General features: G+C 43.0%; 1 long non-coding RNA gene across 1 annotated transcript; it reads right to left on the bottom strand.

Moving 5' to 3' along the window:
- Positions 1–6349: 6349 nt before the first annotated feature.
- LOC116094406 lies at positions 6350–6855 on the bottom strand. Its single transcript, XR_004120093.1, has 2 exons — positions 6758–6855; positions 6350–6656 (listed from the first exon to the last, which is right to left on the bottom strand). It is a non-coding gene; the product is annotated as an uncharacterized LOC116094406 (long non-coding RNA).
- Positions 6856–23454: the final 16599 nt, after the last annotated feature.

Below are 23454 nucleotides of genomic sequence, written 5' to 3'. Positions count from 1 at the left end.
GTTATAATATTTTATAAATTTTAAGGAATATGACAAAAAAGATATTGTAGGTATTGAAGGGGGGGTGTCTGGGAGGAGTGGGGGTACAAAAGGGAAACAAGAATGTGATTCAATTTTATTTAATTGAAACATGTTTTTTAAATGTGAACAAAAGAACCTCTTGTCACCTCTGCTACCTTAATTTGATTTGAGCCAGAATCACTATTGCCTGCCTCACTTCAGTCAGTGTGTCTCTGCACCTGTGTTTCATACCATGTCCTGTCTCTGCTCAGAACACCTTAGTTTCCCTCAGACAACACTCCAAATCTTTTTAGCCAGTTTTAAGTCCTTCTTGATCTTCCCACTTTCTGAATTCCTCCTGCCTTGCTTTCATGCTGTGCACAGTTGGGCTGCTTCTGTCTTCCTGGGGTGGGACTTGATTCTCTAGTGCTAGTTAGGAGCAAGTCCACCGTCAAGACATACTTTCTCCAGATCCATCCATTTCCCTAAGAATTTCATAAACTTATTGTTTTTAATAGCTGAGTAGTACTCCATTGTGTAGATGTACCACAATTTCTGTATCTACTCCTCTGTTGAGGGACATCTGGGTTGTTTCCAGGTTCTGGCTATTATAAATAAGGCTGCTATGAACATGGTGGAGCATGTGTCCTTCTTATATGTTGCAGTATCTTTTAGGTATATGCCCAGGAGTGGTATAGCTGGGTCCTCCGGTAGAACTATGTCCAATTTCCAGAGGAACCTCCAAACTGATTTCCAGAGTGGTTGTACCAGTTTGCAATCCCACCAGCAATGAAGTAATGTTCCTTTTTCTCCACAACCTCTCCAGCATCTGCTGTCACCTGAGCTTTTTATCCTAGCCATTCTGACTGGTGTGAGGAGGAATCTCAAGGTTGTTTTGATTTGCATTTCCCTAAGTAGTACTCTCAGAGCTCCCAGGGTCTCAACCACCAACCAAGGATTGCACATGGAGGGGTCTGATTGTTCAGGCAGCATGTGTATAGTAGAGGATTGCAAATTCAATCATCAATAGGAGGAGAGGAGCTCGGGCCTGTGAAAGTTCTGTGCCCCAGTGTAGGGGAATGCCAGGGCCAGAAAGTGGGAGAGGACGGGTGGCAGGCATGGGGAAGTGGGAGGCAACAGGGGTTTGTTTTGGTTGTTTTTGTTTGTTTCTTTGTTTTTTGGAGGGGAAACTGGGAATGGAGAAATTTACATGTAAATAAAGAAAATTAAAAAAAAAAAAGACATACTTTCTCCAAAATACTCATGGCTCTGCTCCGCTCCTCAGGAATTTACACTCGCTGGTATGTACTCCTTTGCTGTCATCTTCAAATATTTTATTAACCTTAATTTCATCTGTCTCTTCTATGACAGATGAAGCACCATAAAGGAAAGAAAGTTGTGACTTTTTTGGGTGGAAATATCTAGATAGAATCTAGCATGTGTTGATTGTTAAAAATTGTTATTGAGTGGACGAAAGAATGGGACATGTTACCAAAAGCTATTGAATTTCCTCTTGCAGGTGGCCAAACTAAAATGCCAGGTCTCCAGCTAAAGCTCTGATGAAGGACTATGGATGACTAGGGAAACTAGTCACTATCTACTGCTAAAGTGTCCTACAGCACAGCTGCAGAAAGTAGCTGCAGTGTGAGCCGAGCTTTATTTAAACAACACTTATACCTCCAGGTAAAACCTGAGTGAAAAAGTTGGAAGAGAACTCCTCTTTTCTAAGGAAATGAGTAAACACTTCTCCGAGCAAACAATACGACTGTGCGTACACCGATAGGTCTGATGTCCCTAACAATATGCAGAAATCGGCTGTGCGTCTCCACTACAGAAACAGATTTGAGAAAAGGCAGAGTTTTGCAGTGCTGAAGCACAGAGGAAAGGCCTTGAGCATGCTAAGGGTCAACAGGTCCTTCATAAGGGCTTGTAACCCATCAGGAAGTGTGCCAGTTCACTCTCACTGACATGAAATTATAAATAGTTTTTATTTCTTCTTCTTGATTTTATGTATTATTTGTACGGTAGACTAGCCAACCATCTTAGTTTTATAAGAAAACACCTATGTCAAATATGTGTATCTTCTCACGTGCTTTTGAGGGGTCTGTCTCTGGCAAGCAGAATACAGGAGTAATCTTAGTAGTGGTTTCCATTAGTGTTCATGGAGGAGGGCTTACGTGGAGCTCTCTGTTAAATCCTACTAGGTAGAAAAAGCCCTGCCTCTCACAGCCTGTTCACACAAATGCAACCTTCCTCCTGCAAGCAAAGGTACAGCCTGGGTGAGTTAGAACACACTAGACAGAACAGACACGCCCCTGTGGCCCAGGCATATCTGTCTTCTCAGCGATTCCATTGCTTGTTAGTAAGAACTTAGGAAAGCCTTGAGCATAAATGTGAATTCCAGCACAAGTCCTTGGTTTTCACGAGACCATCGTCACCTGCACCAGGCTTCTTGTGCTCAGAGGAGCCAATATCTCTAAGAACCATACTTTCTTTGTGTAGGTTTGGAGAGCACACTTTATGTGGCATTTATTCCCTGGAGGTGTTTCCAGAGCATGCTGTGTGAGGGTCCCTCTACTTTGAGTTTTGAGCTCTTCATCTGCAGATGTTCTCCTGGCTGTGGACTTCTCGGCTTTAGCAGGGCAGATGTTTCTCCTGTCATTTTGTTGTTATCAGTCAGATAATGAAATGCTTAATTAGCTCTTTTTTTCTTGCCACAAGATCACTTTATAAAATAGCAAATTAAGAGCTTTGAAAATGAGGCATCTCATTTGGCACTCTGCTACATCCAGGTGTGTTTCCTGGGCCTTTGCTTCCATTACCATACTCACAGAGGGTCTTCTTCGCTTAGGCCCCAGGCACAGACAGCAGACTCTGTCCATTTCAGGAGTGGGGACCACAGCACTGCTCTTCCTGAGCACTTCACCTATCTGCTGCTTTATCTGCAAATAACCCAGAGACAATGGGCAGGCCTGGTCCTGGCAGCCAAGAGAATGTCCTGGCAGGGCCTACTCGGCTGCTTCCTTTAGAACATTGTCTCTCAGATGACATAGAAACACCCTGGCAGGGCCTACTCGGCTGCTTCCTTTAGAACATTGTCTCTCAGATGACACAGAAAGGGAACTCTACCTAATAGAGAAGCTGGAGTGAACACTCTAGGAAAAAAGTCGATGGCCTTTCCCTTGAGAGGTGGTCTGTCCCAACTGCAATTCACATGGCCAGAGATGACCCAGTTCCTCAACTTTCCTTAATTGGAGAGAGAGAGAGAGAAAGAGAGAGAGACAGAGACAGAGAGACAGAGAGAGAGAGACAGAGAGAGAGAGAGAAAGAGAGAGAGAGAGAGGGGCATTCCACTTTTTCTCCAACGCATCCAAACTGTCACTCTGTGCTGTCACCCTCCTTGCCCCGCTTATTACAGAGTACTGTGTGTGCCGGGGCCTCTGCTCATCCGGATTTCCTTTCCAATTTAGCCTCTTTGACCCTGGGAAGGAACAAGGACATTTTCTAAACAGGTTATTTTCTCTGCAGTCAAACTGGGATGTCCGATGGAGGCCTTTTCATCCTTGCTCTAGGGGGAAAGCTAGAAGGCAAATCAGCTGACTTATTACCTGAGGTGACTGACTGAAACACAAAACCTCCTCAGGATGTTGCTATAGCGACTGGTTTTGGCTAGAGGAGATGTTATTTTTGCGATCACATAGTGATCTGGCTGGGTTAGGTAGCCCCACAGGAATTGGTAGAAACCTGCCTGATCACCATTCAAAGGCCTGGGAGGATGGTGCATGGCATGACCCACCAATTGCATTAATGTGTCTATACACTGTTCAATGTAATCTAGGTCAAGGAGGGCTTCATCTTAGAGGCCCAGACAAGTGCTGTGATTGACTTCTGTTGGGAAATTAATTTTCAAGAGCTGTACCTTTATGAACACAGCTCTGAGTTATATTTTTAGTTTAGCTGGACAATAAATATAGTGCCAGAAAAGGGGAGCTAACTAATCTTGAGTTCTTTGCCTTAGGTGGGTTTCTGTTAGTGATGTTGAGGGTGGGGCATGAAGCTTGGACTATACATTATGACTCTTCAATAGCAGTAAGGAAAAGCATCTTGCTCACCCATACGACAACCAGGCAAGTGTGGATGCCATAACCCATTTGAGCTTCTCATTTCTGACCCAGCTTTCAGAACTCAACTGCATTTTAACCAGTGTCCCCAGGTGGCCAGCAGCCTCATTTCGAAATGGGCGTAATAAAGGGGTTACCATGGTCAAAATGGACTTCTTGGCAGTGGAATTTACTGTCATCCTGTGGATGTGTTGAATCTCTTGAATGCTGAAGCTGCACAAATATGCAGCATAGAAGACTCAGACAGGACTATGCTCGAGAATAAGAAGAGTATGGCCTGGGGAACAACAAAGAAGCCTTTACAACCAAGAATTACCCTCTTACCTCCTGTAGACATGCGCTGGGAGGCAGTCCTCCTGGGGAGGCTCAGCACTCATAGAACAGGGACCTCCATGGCCTCCTTTCAATGTGTACACATCACATGGTAAAGTCATCATGTTGATTTTGATGTGTGTCTCTCTTACCCTTTCATTTGTGGCTCTGCTGTGCCTAGGTGCCCAAATGCAGAGTTGGGGAGTTATTTTCTCAGAGAGTGATTGTTGAAGTGTTGTTTATTACTGCCCTATAAGCTCATAGGGAGTGGCACTGCTGGGTGCTGTGGCCTTGTGTCTCCAACTTTTCCTTCTGCCTGCCGATCTGGATGTAGAATTCTCACTTCCTTCTCCAGCACCATGTCTGCTTAAGATGATAATGAACTAAACCTTTGAACTATAACCAAACCTTGATTAAATGTTTTCTGTGGTCAGGGTGTCTCTTCACAGCAATATAAACCCAACTAAGATAAGCTCTCAAGAGGAGGAATAGCCTGTATTTATTGTCCAACCAAATCCACACAAAGCTTGCATTTCTTCTATAACAGTGACTAAAAATGATCTGCCATGGATATAATGTCTAAAGTCTATGAATCCAATGTCTAAAGTCTATGAATAATGTCCAAAGTCTCTAGAGTACTAAGATGTTTTATCTGTATGATGACCGAGTTCTCAAAACAACTATTGAAGAAGGCATGGTTTGTATCTCTATTTTACAGATGGGGAAACCAAGGCACAAAAGAGCATACCATGTAAGGGGAAGATTTCATTGCAGGTAGTTTATCTCCAAACTGTGTACTTTGAAAGATCAGACTGACCTACCTTTGATGCAGGTTCTCCAAAGGGCTGCATATCAGTGTGGTTGGTACTCTCTTGGCTAACTCTTGTAAACTATATTTGCATATTTGATGATACAAATGTCTATCACATTCGTAGAATTTCACAGGTTTCCTTATGACATTTCCTTTAAGATAGAAACGATTTGTACAACCTGCTGAGGTTACGTTGGGCACTACCCCTTACATCCCTTAGTTCTGGTTTCTCGGTATCCAAAACTGTAGTAAACCATTAAGAAATTGATGCTCAGAAAGGTCAGCTGCCCAAGCTCTCAGGAAGAAGTCCTACCTGACTCTCTCAGACTTAAACTCGCATGAAGGTCGCAGATTTATTTACACGTACTTGTCAACAGCTCTACTTTCTTGACATCCCCTGGCTCACCTCCCACCCCTGCACTGTTCCTCATCATCAGTTTGAAAAGGGTGTGGCTGCCTCATGTCTGCAGCCAGCTCACTCATTTTCACTTGATTGAGAGAGCGTGTTATACTGAGACATTGCCTGATCATAGTATAGTTTAAGGAGTGATAATGATTTTTCAGTATCTCAACTACGTTATCTGTGATGATAAGACAACAAATCAGGAAAGGGGGCTCTGTGAGCTGAGGAACTGGGGCACAGCTCAGTCAATAGCCTTTGCCATCAACACCTGAATTCCAGAGACTGAGGATCCCTGAGCTTGGGGGCTGGCCACCTAGGCCAATCCGTGGGCTCCAGGTTCAGGGAGAGACACTGTTTCTGAGAATCAGGTGGAGAGATGAACAAAGACACCTGATGTTGACCTCTGGCCCCCATACACATGTATACATATGTACAGGTGTGCACATGAATGAACACACACGTGTGTGTACATAAACCTATACACATACATTTTAAAACCCATTAAGTTTCTGATGAGATTAGTTTACTGTTCTGGTGATATTGACTAGAAACATTACTCCAGTGAGCAAAGGTGGGGTTGGGGGTGGGGAGGCGATGCTTTGCTTGGTGGTTCTAGAGGGCAAATCAGTCAAATGACTGGCATTCGTTCCAAGGCAGGGGAAGGAAAGTGTTTAAAAACTGCAGAAAGTAGATATAAACATGCGATTGTCAGGCAGCATGACAGTTGTATTGAGGGAAGGTGGAGAGTGACAGAGATCACCTTGAGTTCTGACAATAAGGACAGAGGCAGGGAAGAAAAAGGGAGAGCAGAATTCCCGTTACAAGATCTGGAGATGATTGCCCATCCCCTTCCCCTGCTCCCATCATCCTTTCAGTGCATCTGTGGGCTCATTCCAGCGCTGGTTTCTGTTTCCATCTTGAGTGGTTTTCTTCATCTTTTTCTTTCCTCTAATCAGGTTAGCAAGTTCCAATCAGAACCAACTATGATTTCACATCTAGACTAGTATTCCTGAAAGATTTATGGAAAGACCGCTCCAATACCTTTTTTTTTTAGAATTTTAAATCAGTCTGTGAGACAGAATACAAAGAAGGGAGATGGCTCCTACTTACATTCAGCACACCATCCATGGTTAAAACCTTCTTGGCAGACTCATATGCTATGAGAGTTAGGCCCAGGTTGATTATTCTCTAAGTCAGTCAGTGATAGGGTGTGCTCTCTGAAGGCTGGAGAGGTGGGACAAGGGCACACCCACACATGACCAGGAATCAGACTTTGTGACAGGCCTGAGACATAACAGGGTTCTGTTGTCAGAAGAGCAGAAACGAGCTGGAAGAATGGGACATCCCAACTCATCATGAGGACAAGAGGAATGAAGGACAGACAAGTGAGGGGACTAGCAGGAGTGGAGGAGAAGGAAGTAGGTAGTTGTCAGCCTGGTTAGCGGAGCTGTGCTGTGTGGCTATGGCAGCTGGAGGGTCACATGGCTAACGCTTTAGTGGTTCTCTTAGTGACTTGGACTCTACATTCATATGCATTGATTTGTAACGCTATTTTATCTGCACACCAGCCTTACTAGGGAGTCTGCACAATGCCTACAGCTACACACCTACTATCTAGGACACCCAGAGTGTAGCAAACAACATGGTTAAATATTTACAGTCTGTGAATCAATCTAATAAAATGTTAATTGAAAAGCATTCTAACTCCCTACTCTGATAAAGACAGCGGTTTGAAACCAAGTTCCTGAAAGTCTCTATGCTGGAATGTGGTAGTTTGATGTGGTCTCATCCACAGTCCACAGTCCACTCTCCCTGTGCTGACCCTGTTACACCCAGCGAGTCGTCATTCAGCAGCATCTGGACTCACCCACTCATCTGCACGCTCCCCTATCCCCACTCACAGGCCAGCCTATGGCTTAGCAGGAGGTTCATCTTGAGGTCTAGACTACCCTTGGGGAGATGGAATTAGGAAAGAGCTTTGCTGACCCCTTGTCACAGGCTTTTAGCCACAGTTGGGGACCCCAGAATGTGGTGGAGAGGCTAGAACTGAGAAGGAAGACGCAGGTTCTAGAACTGAGAAGGAAGACGCAGGTTCTAGAACTGAGCAGGAAGATGCATGTTCTAGAATTGGGAAGGAAGATGCAGGTTCTAGAATTGGGAAGGAAGATGCAGGTTCTAGAACTGAGAAGGAAGATGCATGTTCTAGAACGGGAAAGGAAGATGCAGGTTCTAGAACTGAGAAGGAAGACGCAGGCTCTAGAACTGGGAAGGAAGACTCAGGCTCTAGAACTGGGAAGGAAGATGCAGGTTCTAGAACTGAGAAGGAACATGCAGGTTCTAGAATTGGGAAGGAAGACGCAGGTTCTAGAATTGGGAAGGAAGATGCACAAAGATGCATGTTCTAGAACTGGAAAGGAAGATGCATGTTCTAGAACTGAGAAGGAGCACGCAGGTTCTAGAACTGAGAAGGAAGATGCAGGTTCTAGAACTGGGAAGGAAGATGCAGGTTCTAGAACTGAGAAGGAACATGCAGGTTCTAGAATTGGGAAGGAAGATGCAGGTTCTAGAATTGGGAAGGAAGACGCAGGTTCTAGAATTGGGAAGGAAGACGCAGGTCCTAGAATTGGGAAGGAAGATGCAGGTTCTAGAACTGAGAAGGAAGATGCATGTTCTAGAATTGGGAAGGAAGACGCAGGTTCTAGAACTGGGAAGAAAGATGCAGGTTCTTGTGTTCTGTTCCTCTTCCTGTGACCTTGTTACCCGGAGACTTGAGACATAGACCAAGAAGGGTCACAATGCTACTCCAGGTTACAAAGCTGCGGCATTGCCCTGGCAGGGCAGAAAGCAACACCTCCCCTTCAGCCTTGTGCTACCGCAGCTGAGCTCATCCTTCCCTCCTGGGTATGTCACCAATGGTGAGGACCAAAGCATGCGGATGTTTCTGAAGCTTCCCATACTGTGCCGCATCATTTAACTCTTGTGTTTTATCCTCCTTGCTGACACATCTGCATCCATTTTTTTCCTCCAAAGCACAACCAAAGGACAAGGTATGCTTATGTAGCAGGGAAAGATAGGAAACTAACTCTCTGTTTTAAAGATTATAAAACTGTTCATTGTCAATGGTAAGAGCTCCCTAAGCTCCTTTAGCTCCCATGCTTCTCTATCAATATGGAAGCAATGACTTCTTGTCTGTGGCACTGAGATTCAGACCCTGAACCTCTCGAGTGCTGAATGTTTTCTCACGGTGCCACATCCATGGTCCCAAGAATAATGAAAGCATTTTGCCCTTGAGGCCAGAAAGGGAGTAAAGTACCACAGAATGAGAAATTAAAAAGAAAACCAAGCTTGTCACTTCCAGCCGAAAGAAATGTTGGGGAAATGTTGGGAAAGCAGAAAGAAGATGTGAGAAAAGGTCTATTTGAGAACAGGAGATGTGGGGAGACATTTCACTGAGGGAAAGCTGAAGAGAGATGTCCAAAAGGGGAAAGAAAATAGAGGGATATGCTAACTAGAAAAAATAAGATGAGGGGAGATGTCTGCTGGAGGAAATAAGATGGAGAGATGCCCACCCGAGCAAAGGAGATGAGAGGCAATGCCCACCAGAGGACAGGAGATGAGGGTCATTGCCCACCAGAGGACAGGAGATGAGGGTCGTTGCCCACCAGAGGACAGGAGATGAGGGTCATTGCCCACCAGAGGACAGGAGATGAGGGTCCTTGCTCACAAGAAGATGGGAGGAGTGGTGGTGTAAACACTGGGGTTCCACTTGATTGTGGACCAGAGATGTTAGTGTCCAGGATCTTCCTCCACTCCCTCACTAGTCTTCTGGAAGATGCAGCCTCACAGGCTTTCCAGTGAAGACAGCACATCATGGGAAAGTAAGGGTGATCCAAGTGAGAAGAGAAAGAAAGGTCACAGGTATCCACCAGGCCCCTACTCCTCAGCCTGTTGACAGCAAATACAAGGCTCCAGCACCCTGGATTCTAGGAGCAGGTGATGGCTACTTCTTGGCACCATTGATTGATACAAGGCATCTCCTCCCACCAGCCGAAGCCCTCTGCCTCTGTTCCTCCTCATCGAATACATCCAGAATACACTCTGGATTGTCCCAAGAGTCAAGCCTCACACTTCATGTTTGCTCCATGCTATCTCCCCAGTCTCTTCACCTGAGAAACTATCCAAAGGTAAAGGTTCCTACACGGACTGTGATCTCGCTTCTGATCTCCAGGCTCATGTTCACCTGCTTATGAACGAGTTCCTGGAAGTCTGTTGTGAGAATGAAGCTGGCCTTGGCTTCCATAATGGTGGACTTAGATGTCAATGTGAGGTTATCAATAATTGATAAATTAGTCTGTCAGAACTGAAGGAAGATTCTTGAAGCTGCATAATGAACTACTTATGAATGACAAGGTATTACAAACCTATACTCTGGCATAGATGCTATTTCTCTTATACCTGGAATATTTCTAACAATTTATGATATATAAAGAGAGCCTCGGGAAACTTCAAAGGACCAATAGTGATCATAACTTGTCTTCTGCTCATTATATATATATATATATATATATATACACATATATACATATATATACACATATTTATATGTATACATATTGTATATATACTATATGCATATTGATATATGTATATAGCATATATACATATATATCATGAATCAATTTTTTAAATGAAACATCTATCCATTTTGTGAGTGCCTTCATGTATATTTGTGTACCAGACATATGGAGATGTGCATGGAGGGCGTCAGAGGGCATCAGGCCTCCTGGATTTGGAGCTACAGGCAGCGATGAGCTGCCCTGTTTGGGTGCTGAGAATCAAAGCAAGGTTCTCTACTTAGAATAGCCAGTACTTTGTCCTCATTTGGATTCTGTTGCTTTGATCAAATGCCAACCAAATTAATTTAGAGGGTGATTTATTTGGAATCATGATCCTAGCCCATCATTGAGGAAGTTCAAAGCAGGAAGCTGGAGGATGGAACTGGAGTAGATGGAGGAATCTGCTTCCTTGCTTTCTCCCTCTGCCTTTCTCACCTTTCTCAGATGACCCAGGACAACCTGCTGAGAAGCCCATTGCTCCCAATGGGCTGGGCCCTCCTGCGTCTGTCACTAAGGAAATGCCCCATAGACTTGCCAATGGCCTAGCTGATCAAGGAGATTTCTCAGTTGACGTTCCCTCTCCCAAATGACTCAAACGTTTGCCAAGTTTATCAAAAATTAACCAGCGCCATCTCTTAATTATTAGGCCCCAGAAATTATTTTTTAAAAAATAATTGTGATTCGATGGAATATTATTCAGCTATTAAAAACAAGGACATCATGAATTTTGCAGGCAAATGGATGGGAACTTGAAAATATCATCATGAATTTTGCAGGCAAATGGATGGAACTTGAAAATATCATCCTGAGTGAGGTAACCCAGTCCCAAAAGGACACGCACAGTATGTACTCATTGATAAGTGGATATTAGCCATAAAATACCAAGTACCCATGATACACCTGACAGACCCAAAGAAGTTAAGCAAGAAGAAAGACCCAAGCAAGGATGTTTGAATCACACTTAGAAGAGGGAACAAAATACCCACAGGAGGCAGAGGGAGGGAAGGAAGTGGGTAAGAGATGGGAGGGAGAGGAATCAGGGAGCAGGATCAGGTATGAGGGAAACAGGAGAGATCACTAGATGCCAGGAGAATGAGTGGAAATCTACAGCTATTGTGGAGGGCGTGGGGGAATCTTTAGGAAGTCCCAGAAACCTAGGATGGGGGAAGTTCCCAGGAGGTCCCCCTTAGCCTGGTGACCTCAGCCACAATGCCTAACAGTGGGGACATAGAACCTAAAGAGGCCACCTCCTATAGCCAGGCAGGACCCGCAGTGGAGAGATAAGAACATCAACTTATCCACAAAATTTTCTACACAAAATGTGTCCTGTCTAAAAGAAATGCAAGGACAAATATGGAGCAGAAACTGAAGGACTGGCCAAGCAATAATCAGCTCAACTTGAAACCCATCCCATGGGCAAACACCACTCCCTGACATTATTTATGCTACTTTTTTAAGCTTGCAGATGGGAACCTAGTATGAGTGTCCTCTGAGAGGCTCCACCCAGCAGCTGACTGAAACAGACTTAGATAGCCACAGCCAACCATTGGATGGAGGTCAAGGACTGTTATGGAAGAGTTGAGGGAAGAAAGAAGATCCTGAAAGGCATGAGAACTCCACAGGAGGACCAACAGAGCCAACTAACCTAGGCCTGTGGGAGCTCTTAGAGACTGAGCCACCAACCAAAGAATGCACTTCCCTGGCACATATAGAGTAGACATGCAGCTCAATCTCCAAGTGGGCCCCCCAACAACTGGAGTGGAGGCTCTCCCTAAAGCTGTAGCCTGACTGTGGTATCCGTTCCCCAAGAGGCCTGCCTTGTCTGGCATCAGTGAGAGAGGATATGGCTACCCTGGCAGAGGCTTGATTCAACAGATGGGGGGCACCCCGGGGGCAGCACCCTCTCAGCGGAGAAGGTGAGGGTGATGGGGGAGAGTCTCTGAGAGTGGACCAGTAGGGTGCAGTGTTTTGTGTAAATAAATTAATTAATTAAAAAAGAAATATATATATAAAATGTAATTCCAGGTAAATAAGAAACAAGTATCTTTAGGAGTATTTTGAACGTCCTTGGTAGTGTTTATCTTCTCTCTCTCCTGTATTGACCTCCCTCCCCACTTTCAAATTAAGCCCACTATCTCAATTTCCCTGAATGACTGATCCCCTTTTATGATTCTTTAACTATTAAACTCTATTCTTAAAAAAAAAAAAAGACAGTGATTGTGATTTAAAAATTGCAAACATTTTCTTCACCAACAAATCTGTGGAAATTGTAGCTGTCTCCTGAGAGGCTCTGACAGTACCTGACTAATACAGAAGTCGAAGCTCACAGCCATCCATTGAACAGAGTACAGGGTCCCCAATGAAGGAGCTAGAGAAGGGACTGAAGGAGCTGAAGGGTTTGCAGCCCCTTAACACAAACAACAATATGAACTAACTAGTACCCTCAGAGCTCTAGGGACTAAACCGCCAACCAAAAAGTACACATGGTGGGAATAATGGCTCCAGCAGCATATGTATAGTAGAGGATGGCCAAGCTGGTCATCAATGGGAGGAGAGGCCCTTGGCCCTGTGACGGTTCTATGCCCCAGTGTAGGGGAATGCCAGGGCCAGTAAGCAGGAGAGGGTGGGATGTCGAGCAGGGGGAGGGGGAGGGTACAGGGGTTTGTTCTTCTTGTTGTTTTTTGGTTTTTGGTTTTTTGGATTTTTTGGAGGGGAACCTGGGAAAGGAGATATTGTATGACATGTAAATAAAGAAAATATCTAATAAAATAAGAAAAAAGAAACATTTATACCTAAATAATAATTGCAGCAGCACTGATCAGAACTTAAAATACATAAACTATCTTAAAGACACATAAGCTATCATTTCCAGGAGATCCAGCCCTGAGTGCTGACACTAGGAAACAAAAACAAGTAAAAACTAATGAATGGCTGGAGAAGATAAAGGCCGGGCGGTGATGAGGAGCAGGGGCTACTCTTCCAACTCCAACACTCTTTCAAGAAAGAGGAATGTGAAACATAATCGCAAAGTAAAGTTCTAATTATGTCATCTCATGGAGGCTAGATAGAAAATGGCCGTTAAAAGCACATACTATCCGTGGGGAGAACCCAAGCTATGTTCCTGGTACCCACAGCAGGTAGCTCAGAACCCCTGTAACTCCAGTCCACTGAGCTATGACACTGTCTATGGGCTTCTGTAGAAACATACACACACACACACACACACACACACACACACACACACACACGGCATGCATTCATACAGACACATGCACATAATTAAGAAATAAGTAATAAATAAATAAATAAATAAATAAATAAATAAAATCAAAACAATGCAAAATGTATCATATCTACCCTGGAGGAAAGATTGAGTGTCTCCAGCTTATGGTCAACTTTATGCCAGAAACTAAAATCTGAAGCCGGAGACAAGGCTGCCTCCAGACAACTGGGACTTTTTAAACTGACTCCCAGATAAGAAAACAGAATGGCTGCATCACCATTAATAAATAGCCAGAGTTTCCGGCTGCCTTTACTGGCATTGCTGTCAAATGCCAAAAACAATGAATTATTCAACTTTATAAAAATTACTTTTACAGTAGATAAAAGAAGCACTTCCTATTTTACTTATTAAGCTTGCTATAATTCAGGTACCAAAATCTGACAATGAAGGTGCAGAAGGTGCAGAAGGTACACTGACTGTTCCTCTAGCTTCCTCAGCTACCTTTCTCAGACAACCCAGGACCACCCAAGTGGGCGTGGCCCTCCCACGTCAATCATTATCTGAGAAAATGCCCCATTGGTTTGCTTGAGATAGCCAATTCCAGGTGGTGATTATGTATGGTTTTCATAAACAAGTTGAACTTATGTTTTTTTTTTTTAAAACAAGGGTAGACTTCACATTTATCTTAGTTAGGTTTTTTTCTTGTTAACTTGACCAAAGCTTGAGTCATCCAGGAAGAGGAACTCCAGTTGAGAAAATGCTTCCATCACATGGCCTACAGGTAAATCTGTGAGACAGTTTCTTGATTAGTGATTGCTATGTGTGATGCCATCCCTGGGCTGGTGGTCCTAGATAGGAAAGCAGGCTGAGCATGCCGTGAGCAGCCAGCCAGGAAGCAGCACCTCTGTGGCCTCTGCTTCAGCTCCTGCCTCCAGGGTCCTGCTTATGTTCCTGCCCTAACTCTCCTGACCAGAGTGTTAAACCAAACAAATGGATTCTCTCTCAGTTCACTCTTGGCTATGGCCTTTATCATGACAATAGGAAGCAAACTAAGACAAAATTGATCAGGGTAATAAATGCAACTCACTGTGTTTACAGATAGAAAAAAAGTGCATTATAATTATCTGGATGATACCATAAAAGAAATGTTGTAATTTTATAGCAATTTTGTTATTCTCTGTATAGATTACTAAAATATTCTATGAAGTTATTAGAATAAATGTATTTAACATTTCTACATATTAGCAAAAGAAACAATAATTTTGCATATAGTTAACATATGAGGTATATGAAAATAGAATGAATATATATATGCTAACCAGTATGAAACTAAGAAAATATACAAAAAGACTTTCAGGATCATAAAACAGACCTTGAGTATAAGAAGTAAATGGAAAGCTACCCCATATTCATGGGTGGAACTCAGTGTCATCCACTTGCCTGTTTTCCATGTACTGACATTTGAGAAAGTTTCATACCAGATATCAAGAAATAATTATAAAATAGTAGGGGATAATCTTCAGTTGACTCAGGAGAAGATCACCCAGGAGAACAGGAAAAGAATCTATTAGCAAATATAATTCATGCAGAAACCTACCTGGGACCAGCCTTGGCTGAGGGCGGGGCCTGGAGAGGGTGGATGCCTGAGCAGTGAAGGGAAGAAAGGATCAGACATGGATGTCATCCTGTTCAGGAGAGTCAGGCCAGAGATGGAGCTCATCTTGATATGGTGTCTCCCACTCTGACAACCTGTGTCTCTTTCAATCCTTATTTATATATAAAATCCTTTCCTCAGAAAGTTTATTCATTGATTACATAGCTCTTCAAAACACATTTTCTTCTAAAGTCGTCCTTGATTACATAAGAATATTGAAAGAGGAACAAAGCAAGCAAACAACAATATAATGAGAACTAAAAATCACCATTATGATAAAATCAATTTTCTTTTAACTCAGTATCTTCTTCCTTAAGGTTGGTGTCGTAAAGCCTTATGGTTACAGAAATGCTAGTCAGGATGGCTCTATTCAGATTTGATTCTGTTTCAGTTTATCCGCTATAGCAAACTTGGCTTTTCACAAAAGTTCAATCTGACCATTACTTATTCCTTCCTTCCCTTCTTCTATATTTCTTTTATATCTGGCATAAGACCACCGTCCTTTTTCCTTGATTCTTTGAAGGCAGGCATTCCACTGAGTCAAGATGCCTTTCTCTGTGCCTCTGCCATGAACCCTTGTTTCAATGCAATCCCTGTCTTTATTACAATTCTGTAAAGATCAGAACATCAGATTCTTACAACTGCTTGCTTCTGCCTTTAGGAAGGTACCAAGCCTTGTCATAAAATATATGATCAAAATCTCTTCCTATTCATACAAGTTCCTTGTTTCTAAAGTTGAACATTAAAGACCTACCAACTCAATTACGGTTTGTCAGCTTCTAGAATTTCCCTGTTTTCTTTCTTTCATAATTTTTCTCAAATCCTCTGTCTTATACTTAATAAAAATACTCTTTCATGCTCTACATGTTTATTTAAGTAATAAGTTCTTAGGAAAGACTCAATTTTCTGTATAACTTGTTTTTTTCCAGGAAACTTTCATTAATTTCATTCTTGTTCACACACTTCTTGTGATCTTGCATTCAGAGAGAGGCCTCTGACAGTGGGAAACATAAGTATAGCCAAAGGTGTGTGGCAGGTGTCCACCGAGGGCAGTGGAGTACAGGTGTGTGGCAGGTGTCCACCGAGGGCAGTGGAGTACAGGTGTGTGGCAGGTGTCCACCAAGGGCAGTGGAGTACAGGTGTGTGCTGATGTCCACCGAGGGCAGTGGAGTACAGGTGTGTGGCAGGTGTCCACCGAGGGCAGTGGAGTACAGGTGTGTGGCAGGTGTCCACCGAGGGCAGTGGAGTACAGCTGTGTGGCAGGTGTCCACCGAGGGCAGTGGAGTACAGGTGTGTGCTGATGTCCACCGAAGGCAGTGGAGTACAGGTGTGTTGCAGGTGTCCACCGAGGGCAGTGGAGTACAGGTGTGTGGCAGGTGTCCACCGAGGGCAGTGGAGTACAGGTGTGTGGCAGGTGTCCACCGAGGGCAGTCGAGGGAGGGTCAGTACAGGTGTGTGACAGGTGTCCACCAAGGGCAGTGGAAGGAGGGTCAGTACAGGTTCTCCAAGCACCAAAACTGTGTCAAGCATTGCCTTCAGGATGCTTGGCATCACCAGACACTTGCAGTGTCAGAGGACGGACATTTCGGATGAGTGCCTCCATGAAGGAACCGTGGCAACTGGGTATTCGCCGGATAAATAGTAAAAGGGGACATATAACTCATGAAAGGCATACAAGGCAATCCCAGATAATATATATATTCATCTATGAAAGGAGAATGTTATACTGTTAATGTAGGATGTGGGGAATCTTTTTTCTTTTAAGAAGTCATCTGATAGTCTGGAAACTTTAAAGATTACTGTCCATGGAGATATACAATCGACATAAGAATCTTGAAGCTGGCTAAAAGGTACTTAATACTACCTCATTTAACAGAGAGGTATTATTACCCCCATCAAAAATTCATGTTGATAATTGTAAGAACAAAGAGAATTCTCATATATCACTGACAGGATTATAAGATGGTAGGCCTTTTTGGAAAATTAGCATTGCAAAGTGAATTTGGACATGCCCATTACCTATGACATTGTATTTCAATACACTTCTAGACAACAGTCAAAATGACTTGCTGTTTAGCTATAAGGAATAAGCAAGGGTTCTCACAGAAGCAACCTAGAAACTACCCATTCTTTTCGCCAGGAGCAGAATGGACGGATTGTGACATGTTTAGGGTATGAAATAATACAAATGGCCTAAATAAATGGTCACCAGCAATCCTCTATGAACAGACTAGGGCAGCACAGCAGGGGGGTACAGTCTGCAAGGGGCAGAGACACGAGGAGTGTCACATCTGAACCAAACAGGCACATTTTTCTTGTCTTTATCTCGTTATTACGATGTTCACATAGCATTGACATTGTGTTAGTATTGCACACTAAAAAGCAAACACTGAAAAGACTACTTTGGGAAAAGATAGTATGAATGGATTTGCACAAAAATGTACAAAAAGAAAGGAAAAGAAAAAACATTGTTTTTAGAAATAAACCTCTAGCAAAACAATACAAGAGTAAAGGAAAGGACCGATATAAACTTCAAACTGAGGGTGCTGGAGAGACGGCTCAGCTGTTCATGGTACTTGCTGCTCAGTCTTGATGAACGGAGCTCAATTAAAGCATTTACAACAGACAGTTCATAACTTCCTGTAGCTCCTCCTCCAAGGCATCCAGTGCCCTCTTCTGGCCTCTGATGGTACCTGGACATATGTGTGTGCACACATCCATGTATACACTCATAGACACATACATACATAAAGTAAAAATAAAATGTTATTTTTTTTTATTTCCAAAAAGTTACCTAAAGAGAGGAGGTAATATTGGTAGTAGGGTAAAATGTGAAATTTACTGAGGTCTCTTGTGTAGAAGCAATACGGTGTTTTTAAAGTTTAGTAGTAGATACACATTGCTGACTCATAAATAAACAAATTGATTTTATGTACATCATCATTAAAATGAAATATCAGTGTCTTAGAAAAATCTCCATCAGAATAAGAAATTTCTTATCTACATGTCTACTGTAATGTGATTCATAACTGATGTGTGGAATCAAGCTATGTGCACATAAAGATGGTGCACAACCTAGCACAGGAGCCTGAAGCAGAAAGACCAGCCTGAAAACAAGCCTAAGAACTAAGGGAGGACAACATGAAGTTAGACGTTTATATATACATAATGATATGCATATGTTATATATTATTCTCTCTTTCTCTCTCTCTCTCTCTATATATATATATATGTGTGTGTGTGTGTGTGTGTGTGTGTGTGTATCCTATACAGCTGAGCCATCTCTCCAGTCTCCTCTTTTTTTGATGTTTATTTCAATCCTTTGTTTTTATTTTTGTCAAAAATAAATAATTTATAAATAGTTATTATAAATTATTTGCTATAAAATTATTTATACATAAATAAATAACATTATGTAAGTATAAGGTGATTTAGACTAAGAAATTGTTTTATATAATAACATAGATGAGCCTTAACATTTTAGGCAAAATAAATAATGCGGAGATCCAAATACCACACAATCTTACACATATGTAGAATTTAAAATGTTTAATTCTTTTTTCTTTTCTTTATTTCTTTTTTCCAGACAGGGCTTCCTGGAACTCTCTTTGTAGACCAGGCTGGCCTTGAATTCACAGAGATCCCCCTGCCTCTGCCTCCTGAGAGCTGGGGTTAAAGGCTCACACCACCACATCTAGCCTAAAAGGTTTCATTCTTAGAAGTAGGGCAGAATGGTGGAGTGAGAAGATGGAGAGATGCCAGTGACAGATACGCCCAGGGATCCAGTGCAGGGCGTGGTGACAGCTATGGTGCTTAGAATCATGAAGTACACGGTAATATATCCATGACCTAACTCAGTGCGGCCCTTCTACAGTACATACATACTTCAAAACAACATGTTATAAATAGCAAATATTCTTCATTTGTTAGTCCAAAAATAGGTTCTGAAAGAGACAAGAATCAGAGAAAGAAAATAACATAACCAAATGGGACATAAACAATTGTAATTATATTAGCTGAGAGGCTGTTGGCAACAATGAACTGTAACAACTTCATAGACATTCAGTGTTAGAGATCTGGGGTTAAAAGATGTCAGAATAGGTGAATCCATAGGAGAAAAGTAGCTGTTGGGAGCCAGGGCAGGAGGCAGGGGCGGGGCTAGAGCAAGAGGCAGGGGCGGAGCCAGGGCAGGAGGCAGGGGTGGAGCCAGGGCAGGAGTCAGGGGCGGAGCCAGGGCAGGAGACAGAGGCGGAGCCAGGGCAGGAGTCAGGGGTGGAGCCAGGGCAGGAGTCAGGGGCGGAGCCAGGGCAGGAGAAGAGGCGGAGCCAGGGCAGGAGGCAGGGCAGAAGGCTGGGCAAGGTGGCTGCTAATGTATGCAGGGCTTCTTCAGGGAGTAATGGAATTTCTAAAATTGGGTTGTAGAGAGAGCTACACAATTGCAGGGATGTATTAAAGCCATTGAATTGCATACTTTTAAGAAATGACTGTCAAATTAGATGTCAAAGTGGCTGTGAGAGAGACAATCTTAAAAGACAGAGTTTGAAATTTGCTGCTTTATTTTAGGGGAAAAGTAAGTGAAAAGATTGTAAAAAGCACATAGTTGATGGAGTTTATGTTGGAAAGACAAGCTATATTTCAGTCAATGCATCCATAGATGAGTGCATGCCTGATTTATGTTAAAAATCTAGGCAGAGTGATGCATATTCTTATGTTAACCAAAATCCTCAATGTATAATATTTTTGGATTTTCTGCCTTACTAAAAATTTCAGGCAAACAATCCAACATTGCTAACAAACACATTAAATTAAATCTATTAACCAGTTTTTCATGTTAGAATGAGATGCTTGAAGCACTGACCTTATAAATAAAAGGTTTATTTGGCTGGATCTCAGAGCTTCAAGGCTATGATACTGGTTCAGCTCATTCTGGTAAAGGCTGCCTTACCCGGCCAAGCCGTGGTGAATGGGGATGACTCATGCCCAGGGGAAGGGGGGGCCTGGACAGAAAAAGAGTGGAGGGCTGGGGTGGGGAGAGATGCAGGTTCCTGGCTGAGACCTTTAGACTTTGATCTTTACCTCTAAGGAAAAGCAGCTACAGGAGTACCTGAACACCTTCTGAGGACATGTCCCTGACTGAGGATGTGTCTGTCACTAAGCCTCGAGTCTTCAAAATTCCATTGCTGTCTTGTAGGACTACCCACAGGGCCAAGTCCCAAAAGATGAGGTTTAGGAAGAACAAAACCGACTCAAATGACAGCAGAGGCCACGTGTGGGATAGCAACATTCAAATGAACAAATTTCTACTTCTTTTCTGTCTCCACTACCCAGTCAGTATTCAGAAAGCAGGTAACAGCTTATAAATAAAATACATGTCTGTAGAGGATGAGTAAAAGTTGTACATCCCCTTGATGTGTTATGTGTCCTGGGTATACCTATCTAATGTTTAAATACTGTGTCTATTTGATGGGTATGGCTCTTGTGGCCAGACACCACTCATCTGTTTTGGGTTTTGTTTGTTGCTATTTTCCTGCTGGACTGACCACTACAGAGCATTTCCATTTCCTGCACTTGGTTCTGCCAGTAAGGTACAGGTAGGAGTGAGGCACATGCTAGAGACCCACAGACATCCTGGTACAGGTGGGAGTGAGGCACATGCTAGAGACCACAGACATCCTGGTACAGGTGGGAGCGAGGCACATGCTAGAGACCCACAGACATCCTGGTACAGGTAGGAGCGAGGCACATGCTAGAGACCCACAGATATCCTGGTAAGATGTTCTCAGACACAATTCCTTTCCATGATCTGCATGGCACTGATCCTACAGTGTCACTTGGGCTCCCCAAGTTGAAAGCGCTGGGGTCTTGAGATCCCCACTGTGATATAAACTGAAGAAGTGGTGCCTTGCCAGGACTCCTGCACTGAATCACAGCATGGGAGAGGGATAAATCTCAAACACTGGGGTGGGGTGGGGATCAGAAGTTACCCCCACCCAAACGGGAAGAGAGAGGTTACAATTAGACAATTGGGTAACCTTTATTTCCCCAGAGACAACAGACCCAGAACCATTTTTCTGGGCAGAGCCAAAAAAGGAAGGGTTCAGCCCTGCCTGCTGCTGCCTGGTGGTGTTTATATGCTGTAGAAAAGCTCCCTGTAGGAAGATCATGTTGTTTCCAGGAGCCCTGTCAGCTAAGCAGTGAAGGATGGGAAGCTGGTGGAGGCTGTCAACCTGACTCTAGTTCAACAAAGAGTCTGGGGGAGCAAACGTTGTTGATTAGAAACAGAAAAATTCTGAGGATATGCTGTAGTAACAGTGATATTTTAGTAATGTCAGAAGTGTTGATATTGAATCCAGAGCATGTTAATACCAAAGTCCTATGGTGCCTTAGTAGAAGGTGTGGTTTCTTTGTTTTATTTTGATCTGTTTAGGATTTCCCTCCTCCCACCAATAAAAACATGTCTCTCCCGTGTTTCTTAAGCTATAATTGAGAATGTCAGCACGGGGTCTGTGAGTTCCACTGGGGTTTTTCTGCCCTCTAAAATCTAGTATGTGACGAGTTCCTGTCCTTCCACAGCAGAGCAGTCTCCTAAACTGACCTTTCTGAGCAGATCTGAGCAGAGGCCAACAGAGCAGCTCTCCTGTACACACTCTCTGTCTTCCAACCAGGAGCCGAGACGCAAAGGATTCTGAGAGTCCTGAGTTGCAAGACAGAAATGAGGCTAGTGACTGAGACACACTTTGGAAGGCCGCTTCTCTAATAGGCAGCGTATCTTTTGTTTACTGTATTTTGATCTTGATAAACACTGAGATAGTGCTCTGTACAGACTCAAAGAAAAGCTAGAAACACAGATTGGAATTATCCAACACTAGCAGGGAAACAGTAAGTAAGGTCCAAATACCACCCGAGTGCGGCTGAAGGGCTGAAGCCGAGTGCGGCTGAAGATACCTTTCTGTCGAACTTGGCAAGGGAAGGTTCAAATCCTCAGCCTCTCTAAGCTCATTGCTTATGCCTAAGACCAAAGAATTCTGTCTGTTGGGGCTGAGACAGGATAGTCTGGAGTGTCACGTTCAGAGGCCTTATTTATTTACTGTGTCTCTGTGGAAGTATGAAAAGTCTGTGCTGAAATAATTGGAAAATTTTGTGAGTCAATGTGCAATTACAAATAATTTCTGTCCTGCACAAGGGAATTGATTTAGCTGCAAAAAGAATTAAAATCTGTTATTAATGTTGCTAATGTAATCATCATTAAATATTATTGATTTACCAGTCATGATAAGCACAGTTAGTCTATAGGGAGAGTAAGTGAAAAAAAAATAAGGGACTTGACTAATTCTTTAGGTTTGAAAGACTATAGATAGTCCCCAGTGCAGGAATTTTTGTGTCACATTTATAAAAGAAATATGTTGTATTCTCCCAGCTTGCTAAAGAGAAAGAAAAACAGAACTGAGAAAATGGTATATTAGATGCAAAGTTATTCTCTCCTATGCAAACAGTGAATGCTGGCAAAGAAAAGGTTAAAAGAGATATTGACTATTAATAAATATTGTTCTTTTATTTCTCTCTTCAACAAGACATAGCTTTAGCTGCCTCAAGTACAGATTCCTTCTGAACAATTTTTCTTTATCATTTTTTAAAAAAGTTTTCTGTTGGCGACCAGCAAATCTTCAGCGTTCGTTCAGAGAATGCTAGCTGTATCTTTTGAATATGTGTGTTTGCTAAGAATCATGCTCCAATCACCCTATTGATATCTGCATTTATGAGCCAATTCAACATCCAAAATATTTGTCTTGGATATTAGCTATGGGCAGCAAGCATTCACAGAGATATGTAGCTGCAATATAATTTCCTACTAATCACCGTGCTGAATGCCTCCTTCACCAGATTTTTATGACTTCTGGTCAACAACATCTGCTTCTCGAGGAATATATTTTGTACTACTTCCCCCATGGAGTCACCTTCTAGTGCAGATGCACAGCTGCTCAGTGCGTATAGCACACCCCACTGCGATATGACCAAGTGTGGCTAAGCACGGAATCCACATCTCCAGTGGTCGGCCAGGGCCAGGCCCAGACTTTCAAAAATCTCATCATGAAAACCTTGGAGAAAGGTTGGGTTCTGTTGAGAAACTTGCATACGTTCCTTAATACTCACAGAGTCGCATATGTTCTTCAATTCTCCCACAGAACCACTTCCTCTGAACTGACACCCCAAGTGGAAAGAAGGCTCAGAAAGACTGCGAGGAGTTCACATTTGTACCTTTCTGATGCAAGCTTGCCTCAGAACTGTTGACACAGGGTACTCCCACACCCCAACA

Source organism: Mastomys coucha, unplaced genomic scaffold, assembly GCF_008632895.1.
Source record: "Mastomys coucha isolate ucsf_1 unplaced genomic scaffold, UCSF_Mcou_1 pScaffold16, whole genome shotgun sequence".
Classification (NCBI taxonomy): domain Eukaryota; kingdom Metazoa; phylum Chordata; class Mammalia; order Rodentia; family Muridae; genus Mastomys; species Mastomys coucha.
Note: the sequence above shows the minus strand (reverse complement) of the source record. Positions and strands in the feature narration are given on the sequence as shown.